Below are 15,708 nucleotides of genomic sequence, written 5' to 3'. Positions count from 1 at the left end.
TGATTAAAATCTCACTATAATGTGGTTTTAATCACACTCATTGACGCCTCATCACTCATTCTAATCTTGTCATGCACGCTTTCCCCCTTGTGCAACAGAAATGCGTGTAATGAAGAGCCCTTTACTCAAGTGTTAGGGATTAAAGAAAGAGGATGTAGTTTGTGAAAACAACTGTTTTTTTCTTCTCTAAAATGCAATGTTAGGGTTAGTGCTTTGTCAGAGGTGTCAGCTAAGACGAAAAAACAAATCGTTCTTATTCTCTAGAGCAAAATAACCATAATAGACTTTTAGTGCTGTTTCCGGCGCCATACTATACCACAATGGTTTTTCCAGTTCAATAATATGTCAGCTGAGATGGCATACACTTTCTCTACTGTCGCCTACATTACAATCTGGGTACAATTAATTACTGTAGTTCAACAATTAGCAGTGCTCCTACGCAGATGTCTTTTTGTGCATTTTCCTACCAAACAGAACTACCTATGTGCCTGGCACATCACATGCAATATGAAATGTGCATGTATTGCCAATGGAGAATGTGATAATGCTATTCACTACATTAGATGACAAGGTATGATTCAGTTCTGCGGTTCAGTATTTGGCATGCGAGCCAGTGATAAGCAGGCTGAGATCATCCCTGTGTAATGGGCAGTGTAGTGGTACGGATGACAGAGTGTGATCTCCAGTCAGTGATTATTATTAGACATCACAGGCAGTCATATAAATAGGGAAAACAATTAACTATCTTATCAGAGTGACATTTATTCGTACTTACCAACTCTGGCAACCTACCCCTGCATCAAGTAGCCTAGTTTTAATTCATTTAAAATCTTCATGATAATATCTTCTGTGAAAAAGAGGGAGAATTCTGCCTCTGCAAAGTGTGTTTATACCTGGTTAAGCTATGTTAGCCCTCCACTGGTTCATCTCCCACAGCACTGGTTATGACTAAACTGTAGCTTAGTCTACGTAGTTATTATTCCACTCATGAAAAACTGAAGACAGCCTATTTTCACAGCAGTCGTTGACTTACACTTACCTTTACGTAAATTCCCTATTTTTTTCAATTTAAATTTTTCAACCACCTGCCACGAGTAGCCTAGCAATATGTCCGTGCAGGTGCCTTCACAAATCACAGTAGCCTATAAAGTGAGAGCTCCGTGTTCAAAGCCAGCTCTAATGTGTAACAAGTGCCACAACTAACAGGGAGAAAATGTGAAAATATACTCTCTCTTTTTTTCTCAGGCGACATGAAAACACAGACATTGTGAAAACTCACCTTCAGATGTAACTCATGTCGTGGCAGCCGTTCAGAAAGTTGAATTTTCTCCACCGCTGGAAGAGACAGGAGGGTTTCACTGTTCACGTAACGCCGCTTCGCCTCGCAGTTGGTCTGTACCGGAGTAGGCTACCTCCCTCCTCCCTTGGATGCTACTATCACTCCCCCCGCCTCTGTAAGAAAAAGTAATAGCGGTTTTTTCCTCCTCCTCCACAAAGACAGACTCAAAGAAAAGAAGGGACCCTATCGCAGTCAATAGGTTTTACAAAACCCCATGGCAACGCAAAAAAAGAAACGTGAGCAACCTCCCCACGTTGTGACCGGGTTAAAGCGCTCCCCTGCCCCCTAAACAGTGACATTATTCCCAAGCTTCAGAAGAAGCAGGTTTTAGTGGGAGGAGGCGGAGAACAGGGGATGTAGGCTACTAAACTGTTCAAATGTGGATAAGACGAATTAGTAGCCTAGATTGTTGGCGTGATGTAGACTAGGCTGATAAGTTTTCTTTCTTTTTATTCTCAGTAGTTAACTTGGGATAGGCTACTTGCTGATGTTCATTACTTTCCATTGCGTAGCACCTAATATTCTGAAGGTAGCCTAATATCCATACACTAATCCGTCTATGGTAATATCCCTATTGGAGTAGGCCTATATAGTTATTTTTTTACTAGTTTTGGTTTGAGTTACATTTGAAATTTCAATTAATTATATGTATTAGCCTATTTAGATTTTATTAAAATCTATTTATTTTACCAATGACAGTTGACCAAAGCACTATCCTGTATCATATAAGTGATCATGCACAACAACACATGCAAGAATTAAATCCAATACAGATCCAATACCATGGGATAGTGCCACTTGTTCATGCGTGCCAAAACATTTATTTATGAACGTTAATATACAATGGAAAATAATCTCAAAATGGAGCACAATGTGGTGTCAACATAAAACGTAACGCTTTCAAGCCGGTTAGCAGAGTTCACTTCCTGGCTGAAAGAAAACATTTTCACCCAGGAAACTCGGGAGGGTTTTGATCTAAACCACGATCTTATTCCTAAACTTTACTGTGCTGTATTTATAGTAGCAGTTTTACACCATACAGGAAACATTCCCCATTCACACATGGCGGCTGAGGTTGCCATACAAGGTCTGCTCATCCAATAAACACTCACACACAGTCACACAACTCAGGGTTCAGTGTCTTGCCCAAGGAAGCTTCAACATGGGAGTGCAGGGCCACCAACCTTTTGATTGGCAGGTAACCGCTCTACCACTGAGCCACAGCCACCCCACTTACCTAAACACCGCATGACACTCCCTTCTCCTCTACCACTACCATGGCCCCTGAAAGGACGGTCACCATGGTGCCCGTAGCCGGCTCCCAGTCACCTATTGGCGGCTTAAAACATCTACCAACTGCTGCTGATAGGACGAAGCTCTGTAGTGGCTAAACACAACATCTGTTCACATTTCCAATGATGTTTAAAGCTGGGGTCTTCAATGTGTTTTAGGCCAAGGACCCCTTAACTGAGAGAGAAACAGAGTTGGAGCCCCTACCACATATATTTTATAAAAATGTAGCATAAAAGTTGCATATTAAACTCGGCCTACAATTACATGTGGGTGACCTAAAGCCTTCCTAAATCCCTTTATAGTGCATAGAATACCACGCTATTGAATAATTTATGGATGATTGAGACCTAAGGTAATTTTTTACAGTACATTGTCCGTCTGGTTTCACTTTCTATAAAAGCTTGTAAAACATTGATGTACAATTTAAATAAAACGGAACATGAATCTTCCAGATATGTATTGATATCACACACAGAGCAGTACAAACTAAGCCAATCTCCTCTCTAAAACATTTATCATATGTCTTGGGAGTCACACTGTGAACAAATAAACATTATAACTTACATAGTTAACAAAATACATTATTTGTTTAAAAAAAAGTCTAGACGCTTTTGCCCTCATGACATTTACTTATGCCAATAATCAACATGATAATGTCATATTTATTTATATTACACCCACAGCAATGTTACACAAGCATTTGTGTCTAGAACAGTTCTCCTATATGTGAAAATAAACAAAATGAACATTATAACTCATAAAAAGCACAAACTATTTACATTTTTTTTAAAAAGGCCCAAATCTCAAACCAGTGTCTCCATTCTCCTCTGTAAAACGGTAGTTATCTATCTTGTCCACTATAAAGTATCTTTGATCACATACTAGACTAGTTTGACTTGGAGGATCTCTTTCCCACTCTATACTCTTTGCTCTCGCTGTTGCCCATATATGGGCATAACGCTTGTCTTCACTTCCCTTAACAAACAAAAGTCACGGGACTCAGACAGAGAGGAGACACGGAGCACGGAGCTAGTGGCAGAAATTAGCTAAAACGTGATAAATTATAGACAACAAGTGGATAAATCTTGGGTGTAACAGTTTGCAACAACCCCAAGTTCCAGGCTGGATACAAAGTCACCTGTAGAGACTAGAAAGACCCCAAAGAGACTGCCGAGACCGTTAGCTTGTTAGCTGTTAGCTCCAACAATCGGTAAGTTTCTGTCTTTTATGGTTATTAAATGATTAAAATATGAATCAGACGTGCTGTTTTTGCTCATGCACGATCCTCATGGTTCCAGAAGGTCGTGTGGCAAAGTGAATTTTTAGGACCACCTTGGGCCAGTAGGCTAAGCCTGTCACTAATGTGTGTTTTTTTTTTTTTTTTTACAAAAAGGCTGATTTATATTTGGGAATAATATGTTAAATTAATGTTAAGACATTTTAATTTTTGAAAAAAAACTTGACAAAAAGACGAGGTGCTTCAGTATATTGGCCACTGGTAGCTGCCCAGGAGATCTTTACACTAACAATGGACTCTTCAATGAAGGAGGAAGGAGTTATCTTGTGTCCGATAAAGACTATTTGTATGATTCGTAAATTTTGAATCTTTCAATGAGGGAGAAGGAATACTTTTATTAATGGTTATGGTGATGTTTACATGTTTAAATAGATGTCATACCATGAACATGTTCAAATCTATACAATAGAAACATCTTACAATGTGAAGTAGATACAATATTGTAGTACTAACACTAACAGCTTCAAAAACTACTGGAAGATGTAATCAACATCACTCTAAAGGTCTCTGCAATATTCAAAATGTCAAGCTTGACACACACATTCGCTGCGTGGCTGCTGTATGGATTGCATTACATTAACAGGTGTTCAAATTGTTGTGCTGAGCTGCTGTAACACTGTTCATGCCTTTCATCAAAATGTCGACCAGTATATTGTAGACTCATACTCTCTGTAGGGATGCTTGATTTTAGCACCTCTGACACCACCAGATCATTAAGAACTCTTTGTATCAGAGGAGCGGGCAGGAAAGGTCAGCTGGAAATCAATTTATCTAATAACCTCAGACCCACAGACAACAATGAAGGGATTTTCCAATCTGAAAATGACGACATGGGAAGGGCCTCTCACCATCGCCTGTCATGCTCAGAGTAATACTTACTTTCACTTAACTGTTCAGTTAGATTTTCTGTGAATTATATTTCCCAGGATGAAAGCATACTGTAAATGCTGTTTGAAATGACAGCAGTGCCTTCTACATTGTGACTCCATGCATCAACGCTGTTTCATTTTAAAAAGTTTGGAGTTGGGTAAAAGTATGTTTCCTTGCCAAAACAAGAGCAACAGGGAGCTCCCATGACTAATTGGTTCAAATATAGAGGGTACCTGAACAGCGATAGGCCAAAACTGGGCTAAAGGTAACAGAATACAGAGTTCTGAGTCTGGTTGTCTTCATGTTCCGTCCACAGTGGATTCATCTTCATCCAACTGGCACCACAGAGAGAAGACTCACACCTCTTTGTTACACAAAGAAGGGAAATGAACAGATTGACTTGAATCCGAATAACCTGATTTAGGGTATCATAATCGCAGTGAATGGATTACACAATGGCTTGACTGGGCATTGAATGTAACAAGATATCTTTCTGATGTGCTCCGTGTTACAGGGAGTGCTCTTATCAAATCAAATTAGATTTGGGGGAACATCTGCTTCCTCTTTTACAGCAGGAACTGCCTCATCTATAAGTGGTAAATGTGATACAGTAGTTTAAGGCCACATTCTCAGATGACCCTGCAGAGGCCCAGGTTAAAAGATGGAAATAAGTTGATTCACTATGTTCATTTTTTACAGATGGCACCATCCTACACAATTTCTAAAGGCTTTTATTTTTAACCCCAGGTCTAAAGGAGCTACTATAGGAGGATGTACTTGTTGAGCAGGTAACAACATATGAGTATTTAGGCATACAATTAGACAGTCAGTTACAGTGGTCCTATCAAGAGGAGTATGTTTGCTCAATGCTAAGTCAGCATCTATATTTTGTAAGACGTCGTAGAGTTCAGGGAGTGGACAAAGATTTCATGCTACTGTTTTACAAGACAGCCATTAAATCTATTGCTCGATATTGCATTATGGCTTGGTTGGGTAACCTGGCCATTAAATTAAAATCACAGCTCCATAACTTGATAAAAAGGGATGGAAAAATAATTGGCCAAATGCCACCAACTCCTCTTTAGGAGCTCTTCAAGGAGGCGGTGAGGACACAGGGTCTCAAAATCACCCACGACCCATATCACGGCCTGTAGAGCGAGTATGAACTGAGAAGGTACAGCATACCAAACTGCAAGCTTACCGGGTACGAATTCTCATTTGTGCCGCTTTCAATCAAATTAATGAATAATAAGAGATAACGTGTGTGTGTATTGGCTGAAGTGATGTAGGTGTGACTAATACTACTAAATAATATTTGTGGAACTTACCATTTTACTTATATATATATATATAGTGTGTTTATGTGCAATGTGTCGCCATTTCGTTTCTCTCAAATGCCCAAGATGACTGTCTATTTTTACTGTCTATAGGAGACAGTAAAGGCTTATCTTATCTTATCTAGTTATTATTGGTTTTATATATTTCTATTCTATATTCTTTTGGTCTGTTTTGCCTTAATTGATTGGATAGGAGGAACACAGAGGGGGGACAACATGCAGCAAAGGGCCATTTTTTGGACTTGAACCCTGGCCTCTGCGATAAGGACTGGGACTATATGGAGCGCACGCTCAACCAGGTGAGATACCAAGGAGGAAAATTCTTTCCTTGCATCAATTTGGATTTAGCCATTTAAATGAGATGTAAATGAGACAGTCTTAATAAAAGAAGTGGATGTGTTAGAGACTTTACCTCTTAATTAATAATCCTCAAGAAGGATTTTTTACAAGGCTAATGTTTTCATATTTAATACATTCATACAATCAAACTGGTTGAGGGAATTTTCAGCAATAGCCATTCAATTAATAGAATATATGTATATACATTCTGTAATGACCTCTCTTATTATTATTATTTACTTATTGTTTCCAATTAAATAAATAGGCAACTTAAGATTTTAAACCAAGTTTCCGGGGGCTTTATTTGTAAACCACATTAAAACTAAACTAATTTAATTAAATACTGCCTATTTTTTAGCAACCTGTGAACCTTATGATAACCCACACTTTTGTAACGTCAGTTCTAAAATAACCTGTAATACAGATTTTCTCTCCAATGTTCTCCTCCCCTCAGAAAAAAAATGTATGCTCAGAATTCATTATTTCTCAGGTGACATGTTGTTGGCCAAATACATCATAAAAAATACCTAGATATGAAATCATCGCACCTCCAGCTAGACAGGGCAGGGCCTCATTAGTTGACAGCAAATGTGAAACTTCCAATGGAGACTGAGTGAGGGGCAAAGAAGGAGCTGGTGCCGTCAACGTAGGCTCTGAAACAGTCCCCACGTTGTCAAAGGTGTCAAAGTTCACGGGCAGAGCATGAATGAATGCACCCCCCATCGGCCAGCTTCCGTCTTGTTTTTCCTGACGTCTTCCCCCCATCTCTGTCCTTCTCACTTCTTTTATATCATGGAATATCACTGTGGGGCAGAAATCCCCCTCATTGAGGTCTGCAGGGCTGCATAATGAGAATAAATGAGCTGGAAGTAAATATGCAGGCTGTGTGCTGTTCACCGCTCTATACCAGTCAGCCCATAGGCTTTCACCAGAAATTAAGATGGATTGTGTTGCCAAAAGCCCATAACAATGCTGCACAGTGTTTTATTTATCTAAAACGGAATTCAAAGGCCATTTCAAAAGGATTTTACACAAACATTTATTCCCATTTGGAACATTTTGATTATATGCTTTTATCCTTGATGCTGATATTTACTTTAAGTGAATAAGATGGTGATGATCCAATAAGTTAAACGGCATTTGCGGTGCCATTACACAAACAAACAGTTGGCATGTGCTGTTCATCACAATGGCAGGAAGGTTATTAAACCTTTTGCACCTGTGGTGGTTGATGGGTTGGTATTTACGCATGCAGGTGTTCGAACGTATCTAACTATTCTCAAGGAGCTTCCATGGCAGGGTCAGCTTGAACGTGACACTAGGTCGCAGTAATAGATCGGAATGCGTAATACTATAAGAAGTGTCTCACAAATAAGGAAATAGACAGACTGACACGTGTGAGGACAAGAAGAATATAAAAATGCAGTTATTCTGATGTTCAGTGGTACAAAAGGCGTCTCTCTTTGTCAGGAAAGTGTGTTCACTGTTTGGATAAAAGCTGCAAATTATCAGAAATCATCGGACTCGTCATCTATTGAAGTCTGCACCATCATTTCCCAATATCAAACCCAGATATGTGAATCACTATCTGGCTGAGCTGCTCCTCCCCCAGCCTCTTGTAGCACAGTTGGTGGCTTCATTATTATAATTAGTAATTTATTGGAATAGAGGCCACGCAGGCTCTTTTAATGTCATTGATTAGAACAGCTTTAATTTTAATTGTTTTAATTTGAGAAGCAAAACATTTCTTCAACCCATCATGACGTGCAGTATTCTTAACACCATTAAGGTCCTTTTTTTTTGCGGGAGACATTTTAACATCTGTCACAGTAGGAAAAGCACACTTTTCAGATGTCTTTATTCAGTAGGACAATGCACAATGATCAACATTTCTGTAAATACATCAGTGTTAGCCAGTCGGCAAATTTTCTGGACTGTAGTCCTAGTTACATATCTTTATGTTAGGAGGAAACTGTAGCACCCGGAGGAAACCCACGAGACAAGCGGAGAGCATGCAAACTTCACACAGAAAGGCGGTGCCCGAACCGGGGACTGGACTCTACCCAGACAGGGGACCTGCTTCCTGTGAGGCAGCAGTGCTAAGCACTAAGCTAATGTGCTGTGCCATGCATGTGTAAATAATCAAATTAGTGATGGCTAAATTTCATTTGGATGCTTCAGTTTTACGGTCATGTTATTGCGCATGTCCTCTAACGTGCTAAAGCTGCCTAATTCACATATTGTATCCTGATTGGTTTATAATGTCAGCTTGTGTATTGAAGGGGAGTTACATGCTAAAACTAATTCTTAGCAACAGTTGGGAGAAGTGATTTTGCGCAGTTTCCTAAACCTTTCTGTTGTCACAGAGAATGTGCAGGTGTAGCACCAGACCTACAGCTCCAGCTAATGCACAGACACGATATTCTTCTTGACTTTTAATCTTACTCTGAGAAAAAAAGTACATAAGTCTATTTCCCAATTGGTAAACGCTATTGAAATTCAGTTTTATAATCCAAAACATTATTGTGGCAATAAGGAGACACTCAACCCTTAAATCCAATAATACCACTGAGTCCCTGCATAGCAGATGTCTCAGAATACAGTTTGGCATAATGCTCTTGCAAATATAATTTATTAATGAACAATTTTTTTTTACCTTATAGGCACTAAACTGTTGAATGCACACATAAAGATTCTCCTACAGGAAGGAGTTGTACAACCTATGAAGGTTCTGAGTACAATTGTTTTATTTACACTATGCTGTAAGCTGTATTGCAGGAATACATGATGGGAGTCGAAGCAGACACATCATCATCATCGAGGGCAGCTGTGATATATTGCATGTAGGCTTTTCTGTTCAGACTTCCAGTGGCTCGGCTCTTACCAATCCACCTGCAGCAAAGAGATCAGAATAAAGCCAGAGCCTCTCCTGCTTTCTAGTATAAGAATGTGTGAGCAACATCTGTAGCGTCCCCGCGGTTCCTGCCCAGCCTGCCTCGTACCGCCTCCCAGCATCACACAGGAAGCGCTGGGGGCTCTGGCGTAGCTTTCGATTTGTAATTAATATCAGCAGCAGGTTGGGAGAGGGCGTTGGCAGATTTTTCTGTGCGTAGGCGCTCCCCCCCCCCCAGAGACAACGCATTGCTCTGCTCATCATATGCCTTCATGGAATCATTTACTCTTTATGAGAGCGACAAGGAGCATCCTCTCACCCAATAAAGGCTGGGAGATGCAGTGGTGTCTGAAGGCAGGAGGGGCTCACAGTATGAAATATGTTACCATAGCAATCCAAATGTTGCAGCTGTGAAATTTGAGTTGAGATGGAAGGCTGGTGCCAACCGGCCATCAATCATTTAACAAAGGAGGAAATGGGGAATAAGCTTTCCCTCCCTTCCCACAGTAATATAACTGCAGAACCACTTGATAAAGATGAAGTGTTATCATTTAATGTGAGCATGTGTGATTTTTACAAGCGTGCAGAAGCTTGGCAGTCTGTTGCAGCTTAGTTTTGTGACCGCTAAGACGAGACAATTGATTCGACTGTAGTGTAGGATTGTACTCCAAATCTGTTATAAAATGTATTATCCTTTATTGTTGAATATCAGAGGCAAAGGTGAAGCTGTGCACTTCACAACTATACATCAAATATTAAGAACACTTTAACCACCGAGCTTGAATTTTACATGTGGAGCAACTTATCTTTATAGACAAGACTTAAAAATGCAATTGACCATGCTGTGCGGTGAAATGAAGCACTACGGCAAGAAAAGACGGGCCCAAGTCGGCGCTTCTCTTGTGAAAGAATTTACCATTAGATAATTACATTTTTTTAGTGGTTGGATGCAACACAATAACTGTGTGATCATGCAAATAATTGCCTTTCCGCTTGTGCTCGGGCAGATAGGTCGACAGAGATGGTCATATCAGATCTCTGGGAACACAAGCGGGAGCTGAAGTGTACACACAGCGATGTTTGTATATTAATTCATTATTATGTGAATGGATGCTAAAGGATGAACAACATCATCAGGTGTCTGATAAGGACGATGTCATACAGCAGCTGGATTACAAAAGGAAAACATGTCTTCTGCTCTGACCGGCCCCGCAGGCTGTATGAGCAGTCTGAGACGAGCTTTGAAGGTGTGAATTATGCGCCGGTGTTACACTTGGTTTGCGGCTGCACACTGCTCTCTCGGGAGGTGCATAAGATGGTAATAGAATTGGGCCCACGGGATAACAGGGGTGTTATTTTGTCTGTTTCAATTAAATGTCTTTGGGAGCCATCCGAGGGGGTGTCTGCTTGTTCGGAAGAGGGGCAAATGCTGCCCACAAGGGAGCAGGGGGGGATAGGTAATAACCAGAAAAGCGGCTGCAAAGGAGTCTACTAACAAATCAATAACTTTGGATCCAGTAACCCAATCTAATCAAGACTTAAGCCCTGGGGCTAATTAAAAAGAAACAATGGAAATCAATAGAAATAATCCCTCCCATTTTGCTTCAGTGTCTTCACACTTTTCCTTTGATAGCTGGAGCATTAGTCAGAGTGAAAATTCACACTCTCTTATTATCTGCTAAGATAATAAAACAATCTGTAATCGCAAAGAACTGTCTGTACGGCAGGTGGTGACATTTGCATAAGATATTGCAAATTGCATGAAATTATGCTCACAGTGTTGTCATGACATCATTAAATGTGAACTGTGACATGTTCAGTAGCTGAAAAAGATAATTTAAGCAATTTAAGCAATGTTTTGTCTCCAAATTACCAAAACCCTGGCAGTGAAAGCTGTGAATTTAAGATTGATTTATTCCATCAGTGAAATTCTGTTAATTTTAACCTTATATTTTTTAGCATTTTTCTGTCTTCTACGCATTCTACAGTTATTCATACAGTCTATGGCTGTAATGTACCGCCAGCCAGCATACAGGGAACAGTATGTAACATGATTGACAACTTAGATTTCTCACTATTACTCATTGCTATCGTTAGCATATAAACACGAAAGATGGTCAACTAAATGTAACGCTAACAGTACGTCCACATCCAGAGCCCTTGATGCTTCAATTCGGATCATTCTTCTTTTATTGTGTAGCTTTTCCTCCAGCTATATAGAAGTGCAATTTTAAGTAGTGGAAGTACACCATTAAACTAAAGATATGTACTTGCATGTCTTTAAAATCTACAATCCCAGCTGCTTAAATTGTTTGACCCTGCATGTGGCCATGACACCAGGGTGGAAAGACTGCGTTAAATATAATATGTATATTTAAAATACAAGTTTATGATGTAAACATGAGCATAGGCAAACCAAAAACAAATCAAGAGTTTGTTTAGAGGAACTAACGTCTGCAGTGTGTTCTTGTGCAATGTACAGCATGTTTCTACGAAGCCTGTTTCCTGTATCGCCCGAGCAGAACGACACATCCTGGATCTTGTTACCCGTCTGATGAGGACACATGATCTGATCTATGGTGGGGGGGGTCAGTGTGTCAGTGAGGGAGAGGGATTCACAGAGGCGCCATCAGGAGGCCGGCAACAGTGATTCAGGACTGGTTGATGTCACTTTTGACAGAGAACAGAAAGGGCCATGTTGGTGTCAGCGGGGGCCCAGACACTCCGAGAAAAAGCCTGCTCCTCCTCCCTCAGCCTCAACCGCAATCCCTCTTTTAATGGTCTTACCTCACAGTGTCTTTCTCTCACAACCCTGCCTTGCACATCTGAGTCATTAATCCTCATGCTTCTAACAGATAGAATCTGTGTAATCATGTGTTGCATTGATTAAACCTCATTATTCTTCTAATAACATTAGCAGTTAATAGTTTGGAATGAGAGAATGAGTTGAAATCTTATCAGCAATGTATTATTCAGAGAAGAAATGAGAACAGAGTGAATGGAGGCTTAAACAAAAAAAAAAACATTTTCCGTGTCCTGTGTGTATGAAAAGAGAAGGCTGGTTTAGTTGCCATGGAGATACAGGCTGCGTGGAATGCAGGAAGTCAATTAGCAATCTGGCTGCATCTCATTAAATGTTGTCTGGCAGCGGTGAGTGGTTAAGTTCGGGATTTATTTTGATCAGGCAGAATTACTCTTATGAGCGTTCATGGATGTCTTATCCTGCGGTTTGCTTATTCGTGCATCTGCGACCTGTCAGCAGCGGGACAGTTAACGAGTCAGGCCTTCATATAAATGCTCTAATGTGGCTTTCAGATTTCAACTGAGGTATAGTCTGAATAGTCCACATGTTTGTCTACCCTCCCTGTGCTGGAGGCTTTAACAGGTCACAAAGGGCCCGCTGATACACATACACACACACACACACACACACACACACGATTAGCCTGCCACGATTTGCATGAACCTCCAAAAACACTTCCAAGAAGCTGCTTGCTTTTCTGTCTTGCAGCTCTATTGTGTCTCTGAGGATCAAGCGTGGAGCATGAGCGGGAAGCAGCACCACCAAACCAACTCCCAGATGCACCACAGAGCAGCGTCTGATATTGCAATGTGAATTCCAAACAGCATCTCACTCCAGCACTAATGAAAAGCAATATGGATTCACTAAAGGGGGCGCAGAGCTTATCATCAGCACAGGATATATCCTAGAACCTATCAGGTCACAAGTATGCGGGAAAATGCTAATGCTCTTTATGTCCATTACCACCGCCTTGACCAGTTTGATTGCAGGACCTGATGAATCCACCAGTCCATTCATTCACATACGAGCGGCTTCCCGTCATTGTGTCTGACAGGCAGATGACATCAGCATGTCCTCGGGCACCACAGGGGATGCGACATTGCTTCCTCTTCAAGCAAAATAAAGGAGGCCTTTGATGGTATCATCTTGGAGACGCAGCCCCCCCCCACCACCACCACACTGTCACTGTCATAGACAGGAGACTTTCATTTCCCAGTAATTGAGTTTCTGTCTCGCTCTTTGTGTTCAGATGAAGATCTGATGAAGTCCCCCCTCCACAGAACCCCATTTCCCCCCTTCTCCGTATAGAATACCACCATCACCCCCCAAAAACGTGTTTGTGTCTACGTATTTCCCAGTTCAGTACACATAATGAATATGTATTAGAAAACTTAGCAGTTAGAACGCTTCTATTGCAATGCCTCGTTGGACTATTTTTCCAATAAAAGCATGTCAATTTTAAATGATTAATTTGGAGCATGTTTATTTAATTTACTAATGGGTTTAGGTAACCTACATGTTTCCATCTGTCAAAAGTACAATTTAGATTTTCATTTTGTGTAGACGTTGCTTGATCATTCAATCTGCAGTGGTGGAATGTAACTACTACTACTACTACTAGTACATTTACATTTACTCAATTTTTGAGGTACTTTCATTTCATGCAACTTAATACTTCTATAACACTACATCCCAGGGGCAAATATTACATTTTTCACTCAGAGATTTAGTTACTTTACCGATTACAATTTTTCTAACACATCTTGTCCAGTGAAAACATGTTCATTTACAGTATATGTTGAGACCATTCTCCTTCTTAAGCTAAATAAACTATTTAAAACCCCTTGGGGATCAGCTGGAAAACAGTTTTTTTTTTCCTGAGCTTATGAAAAGTAGAATTTTTAATGATACGAAAAGGACTTCTCTTTTCTCTTGTTGAATTGTGTTGGTGCTTTTACACTTTGACATGTGCCATGTTGTGTTGAATAGTTGATTGGCTGCTCTAATAAGTAGAAAGCTTTGATGAGTAGTTTTATATTTGCACTCTTCTAGCAAAAAGTGTCACAGTGTGACCTTGCATCACTGGAAACTGGCAAGATCAGTGATGTGCTTAGGGATTCATGTTCAGCAGTCTACTTTGTCAAACATCATCTGAATCCTTGGAAGATAATGTGAATTTAAAAGTTTTTTTGTTGAGAAAAGATGACCTCCGATATCTTCTAAGTGGGCAGTGACTCACAGGTTTCAAAATGCAGGTCCTTCTTTCAAACATGAGCCGGCTGGTAAAAGTTGTGCTCTGCTTCCCTCTGTTGGTAAAATCAGGCGTTACAATGCTAAAGGAAAAGCTTTTTTTCCTTGCATGTTTGTTGTCTCAGTCGCCCTCCTCTGGCTGTATTTGTCCCAGCTCAGTTGAAACCAGTCCTCTTGCAAATCCAGAATCATCAAAACCCACATGATTTAATGTCTTCCAGTATTGATGATGTTATATTTCAACTCACAAAATGTTATCACATGGTGTCAATCTGGTGACATGTCTGAAAATGATCAAGCATTACAATTTATTAACACCTGCCCGCCGAGGGGTAGGGGGTAAAAATTTGATGTTTTTTAATTAAATATTCTTTTAAAGCGCCTCTTGACTTTGAGCTTACCTTGCCATTGGGGATCCTATTATTCCCCCTCCCCCTCCCCACACCATTTTCTCTTGAATATATAATTAAAGTCCCTTTTTCTACTGATTCAGCAGGAGGTATTACACAGAGTCAATAGCCAAGTGATTTAACACCGGGGAGATGAATCCAAACAGCCACTCCTATTCGTGCCCTTGAGCAAGGATCTCGTCCTTAATTGCCCCAGTAAGAATACAGTTGTTGCAATGTGCTCCTGTATGAATAAAACGCATCATACTTCTTAAAGAGTTATGGGCTGGGTTTGCTATTAATGAACTCCAGAAGCAGTATCATCCTGCTTTATGGTAGCAATAACATAAAGAAGTCTATTTTTCCCAGCGCAGCCGTATGCAAAGTAGGGCTGGTCAGTGATTACTTAGTAATTCATCCTGTTATATATAAACCTCTGGCATACAGTTCAGTCCAGAGGGAGAAATGGAGCATAAAACGCATACACTTCTCTGTGCTGACTGTTTTCTTTTAAAAGAGAAAAAAAAAATGTTGCATTTAACATTGTTCCCCTACGGGGCTGGAGACACACCGTCTGAAGCTGAGCTCATGATACGCACGTAAATCTACTCCTCCTCAATGCTAGTGCTAATTCCCACAGAGAAGATCTCTGAACTCCACTCTCACCCACAGCAAATTCACACCAGCATAGCCTCCTGCCATGTGTCAATGCCAGCCTAATCTCACACCCCACACCATCTGCCACCATCCCCTCTTCTCGCTTTGCTGGTACAGACCAAACAATTCATGCCTCTGCACATATTGTCCAATTTTACTGACACTGACTGGAGCATACAGGTTATCAACCGAGACACAGGCAGCGCTTCCTACAAAACAAAACACACCAAACTATAACATT

The 15,708-nt window shown here is 40.4% G+C and overlaps 1 protein-coding gene and 1 long non-coding RNA gene across 21 annotated transcripts in view; one reads left to right on the top strand and one right to left on the bottom strand.

Moving 5' to 3' along the window:
• Window positions 1–1,650, bottom strand: part of chl1b (cell adhesion molecule L1-like b) — a 65,807-nt gene extending 64,157 nt beyond the window's left edge. For 5 of the 19 annotated variants that reach the window (XM_032513506.1, XM_032513500.1, XM_032513501.1 and 2 more), the window contains exon 1: window positions 1,280–1,645. The gene's annotated coding sequence lies outside the window, so the exon portion shown is untranslated. Of the gene's footprint in view, window positions 1–1,039; window positions 1,134–1,279 lie in introns of those variants that run through there. The other 14 variants (XM_032513491.1, XM_032513499.1, XM_032513496.1 and 11 more) reach the window with 8 other exon arrangements.
• A 1,965-nt stretch (window positions 1,651–3,615) lies between these two features.
• On the top strand, window positions 3,616–13,530 carry LOC116688194 (uncharacterized). Of its 2 annotated transcripts, XR_004331727.1 has the most exons (4): window positions 3,616–3,842; window positions 5,547–5,587; window positions 6,330–6,435; window positions 12,880–13,530. It is a non-coding gene; the product is annotated as an uncharacterized LOC116688194 (long non-coding RNA). The 2 variants fall into 2 exon arrangements; XR_004331728.1 differs by lacking the exon at window positions 5,547–5,587 and having other exon boundaries at window positions 3,617–3,842.
• Window positions 13,531–15,708: the final 2,178 nt, after the last annotated feature.

This window comes from Etheostoma spectabile, chromosome 4 (genome assembly GCF_008692095.1).
Source record: "Etheostoma spectabile isolate EspeVRDwgs_2016 chromosome 4, UIUC_Espe_1.0, whole genome shotgun sequence".
Taxonomy (NCBI): domain Eukaryota; kingdom Metazoa; phylum Chordata; class Actinopteri; order Perciformes; family Percidae; genus Etheostoma; species Etheostoma spectabile.
The sequence above is the reverse complement of the archived record's forward strand: the minus strand, read 5'-3'. Positions and strand labels throughout refer to the sequence as shown.